The 4,105-nt window shown below is 49.9% G+C and overlaps 1 long non-coding RNA gene across 1 annotated transcript; it reads right to left on the bottom strand.

The window, feature by feature from the left end:
* Positions 1-2,289: 2,289 nt before the first annotated feature.
* Positions 2,290-4,099, bottom strand: LOC130588280 (uncharacterized). Its single transcript, XR_008966930.1, has 3 exons — positions 4,023-4,099; positions 3,259-3,379; positions 2,290-2,356 (listed from the first exon to the last, which is right to left on the bottom strand). It is a non-coding gene; the product is annotated as an uncharacterized LOC130588280 (long non-coding RNA).
* Positions 4,100-4,105: the final 6 nt, after the last annotated feature.

Below are 4,105 nucleotides of genomic sequence, written 5' to 3'. Positions count from 1 at the left end.
ATCGTTCACCTCGTTCCCCAAATCCCCGCAGAAAATGCGGAAATCGTCTGAAAATGGGCGAGAAACCGCGATTTTGGGTCATGTTGGGTCATTTTAGAGCAATTTTGGGTTTATGAGATCCATTTAGGGTTACAGTTCCACTATAAAGGCTTTGGCGCCCGAACAGGAAGCCCAAAGTCTCATCATTCACCTCGTTCCCCAAATCCCCGCAGAAAATGCGGAAATCGTCTGAAATTGGGGTGAAAAACCGCGATTTTGGGTCATTTTGGGGTCATTATAGAGTTATAGGATCAATACAGAGTTATGAGATCATGGTGGAGTTTTGGCGCCCGAACAGGGACCCAAAGTCTCATCGTTCACCTCGTTCCCCAAATCCCCGCAGAAAATGCGGAAATCGTCTGAAAATGGGGCGAAAAACCGCGATTTTGGGTCATTTTGGGTCATTTTGGGTCATTTTGGGGTTATTTTGGGGTTGTAGGGTTACACTTCCACTATCAGGTTATGGCGCCCGAACAGGGAACCAAGCGTCTCATCGTTCACCTCGTTCCCCAAATCACCACAGAAAATGCGGAAATCGTCTGAAAATGGGGCGAAAAAATGTGATTTTGGCTCATTTTGGAGTTATTATATAGAATTACAGAGTCAATATACAATTATGAGATGTTTGTGGGGTTTTGGCGCCCAAACAGGGAGCCCAAAGTCTCAATGTTCACCTCGTTCCCCAAATCCCCACAGAAAATGCAGAAATCGTCTGAAATTGGGGTGAAAACCAGCGATTTTGGGTCATTTTGGGGTTATGGAGTCATTCTAGGATTAAAAAAACCATTAAAAAATCCCAAAGGTCTCAAAAACACCAAAGGCCACAGAACAATCAAAGGTGCCAGCCCAGTCCAGCGTTTCGTCGTTCACCTCGTTACCCAAATCCCCGCAGAAAATGCGGAAATCGTCTGAAATTGGGGTGAAAAACAGCTTTTTGGGGTCATTTTAGAGTAATTTTGGGTTTATGGGGCTGTTATAGGGTTACACTGTCACTAAAAACTTATGGTGCCCAAAGGCGTGGCCCAAAGTCTCAATGTTCACCTTGTTCCCCAAATCCCCACAGAAAATGCGGAAATCGTCTGAAATTGGGGTGAAAAACCGCAATTTTGGGTCATTTTGGGGTCATTATAGAGTTATAGGATCAATACAGAGTTATGAGATCATGGTGGAGTTTTGGCGCCCGAACAGGGAGCCCAAAGTCTCATCATTCACCTCGTTCCCCAAATCCCCGCAGAAAATGCAGAAATCGTCTGAAATTGGGGTGAAAAATGACGATTTTGGGTCATTTTGGGGTTATTTTGGGGTTATAGGGTGTTTATAGGGTTACAGTGACACTATGAGGTTTTGGCACCCGAACAGGGAGCCCAAAGTCTGATCGTTCACCTCATTCTCCAAATCCCCGCAGAAAATGCGGAAATCGTCTGAAATTGGGGTGAAAAAACACGATTTTGGGTCATTTTGGGGTTATGGGGTCATTTTAGCGTTATGAGATCCATTTACGGTTATAGTGACACTATAAAGGCTTTGGCGCCCAAATAGGGAGCCCAAAGTCTCATCGTTCACCTCGTTCCCCAAATCACTGCAGAAAATGGGGAAATCATCCGAAAATGGGGTGAAAAACCATAATTTTGGGTCATTTTGGGATTATGAGGTTTATAGGGTCAATATGGAATTATGGGTTCATTCGGAGGTTATGGGGTCCCAGTCCGGCCCAGCGTCTCATCGTTCACCTCGTTCCCCAAATCCCCGCAGAAAATGCGGAAATCATCTGAAAACGGGGTGAAAACCAGCAATTTTGGGTCATTTTGGGGTCATTATAGAGTTATAGGGTTAAAAGATTGTTATAGGATCAGAAAAATCCCAAAGGTCCCAAAAACCCCAAAGGTCCCATCCCAGCCCAAAGTCTCATCGTTCACCTCGTTCCCCAAATCCCCGCAGAAAATGCGGAAATCATCTGAAAACGGGGCAAAAAACCGCAATTTTGGGTCATTTTTGGTCATTTTAGAGTAATTTTGGGGTTATGAGATCTATATAGGGTTATAATGTCACTATGAGGTTTTGGTGCCTGAACAGGGAGCTCAGTGTTCCATTGTTCACCTCGTTCCCCAAATCCCCGCAGGAAATGCGGAAATTGTCTGAAAATGGGGTGAAAAACCGCGATTTTGGGTCATTTTGGGGTTATTTGGGGGTTATTTTGGGGTTATAGGATGTTTATAGGGTTACAGTGACACTGTAAGGTTTTGGCGCCCGAAGGCGGGGCCCAAAGTCTCATCGTTCACCTCGTTCCCCAAATCCCCACAGAAAATGCGGAAATCGTCTGAAAATGGGGTGAAAAACCACGATTTTGGGTCATTTTGGGGTTATGGGGTTGTTATGGGGCCATTGGATTGCTATGAGGTTATGGGGTCATGGGGACACCTCAAAAATCACCTGGAGACCCCCCCAGTCCCTCCCACTCCATCCCCGTTTGTCCCAGTTCCTTTCTAACTCCTAAATCTCCCATTTTTTACCCTAAAATCTCAATTTTTTGCTCTAAAAACCTCCGGGTTTTTTTACCCCCAGTCTCTCCCAGTTCATCCCAGTCTGTCTCAGGCCTCTCCCAATCCCTCCCAGTTTGTCCCAGTCCACCCCAGTTAATCCCAGTTGGTCCCAGTTTGTTCCAGTCCATTCCAGTTCCCTTTTCACCCCTAAATTGTCCATTATTACTCTCCAAAACCCCCTTTTTCACCCCTAAAATCCTTGTTTTTCACCCTAAAACCCCCCAGGTTTTTTGCCCCCAGTCCCTCCCAGTATAAACCAGTTTGTCCCAGTCCCTCCCAGTTCATCCCAGCTCCCTTTTAACCCCTAAATTTCTCATTTTTACCCCCAAAATCGCCACTTTTACCCCCCAAATCTCCCATTTTCACCCCTAAAATCACTATTTTTCACCCTAAAACCACGGGGTTTTTTTCCTCCCAGTCCTTCCCAGTTTGTCCCAGTCCCTCCCAGTCTGTCCCCGTCCATCCCACTTTATCCCAGTCCATCCCAGTTCCCTTTTAACCCCTAAATCTCCCATTTTTACCCCCAAAATCCCATTTTCACCCCTAAAATCCTCATTTTTTACCCTAAAACAGCTAGGTGTTTTCCTCCCGGTCCATCCCAGTTCCTCCCAGTACCTCCCAGTCCCTCCCAGTTTGTCCCAGTACCTCCCAGTCCATCCCAGTCCCTCCCAGTCCGTACCGGCGTCCCACTCGAGCAGACTGGGATCCTCCCAGCTGCTGCCGGCCGCTGTCCGGATGCAGCGCTTGAGCCGCTCGCCCCGCCCCTTCCGCTTGTCCTCGGCCGCAGGCTCCGCCCCCACCTGATGGACAGCTGTCAATCATCACCTGGACACGCCCACCGACCAAGCGGGACACGCCCACCTTGCCCTAACCACACCCACCCAGGAGGAAGTGCCACAATCCATTCCAAAGTGAGGCCACGCCCACTTTTCAACAGCTCCACCCTCACCTGTCAATCATCTGGACACACCCACAGACCACGCAGGCCACGCCCACCTCATCCTGACCACGCCCACCCAGCAGGAAATGCCCCAATCCATCCCAAAGTGAGGCCACGCCCCCTTTCCCACAGCCCCACCCCTTTTTGTTAGACACCTGTCAATCATGTGGCCCCGCCCACCTGGCATAAGCCACCCCAGCCCATCCAAAAGCGAGGCCACGCCCCCTTTTAGGCAGCCACGCCCCTTCCTGATACACTCATGTCAATCACCTGACCACGCCCACCTCCCTTCTGGCCACGCCCACCCATCTCAGGGGTCACACCCCCTCTTGATATTGACCTGTCAATCATCTGGCCACACCCCCCTAGCCCCTCCCCATTAGCCCCACCCACTTCCAAAGCCCCACCCCTGGCTCTTAGCCCCGCCCATCCAATTTCCCCACCAGCCCATGCTCCACAAGCCCCTCCCCTTTTTAGGCCCCTCCCCCTTTAGCCACACCCACCTCAGGCACAGGGAAGGGCGGGTCCTGTGGGCGTGGCCTGCGCAGTGGGCGTGGTGCCGGCGCCAGGTGGGCGGGGCCGGGGC

The sequence above is a fragment of the Malurus melanocephalus genome, unplaced genomic scaffold (genome assembly GCF_030028575.1).
Source record: "Malurus melanocephalus ecotype Western Australia unplaced genomic scaffold, MMel_1.1 scaffold_4085, whole genome shotgun sequence".
NCBI lineage: Eukaryota > Metazoa > Chordata > Aves > Passeriformes > Maluridae > Malurus > Malurus melanocephalus.
This window is presented reverse-complemented; position numbering and strand designations above follow the sequence as displayed.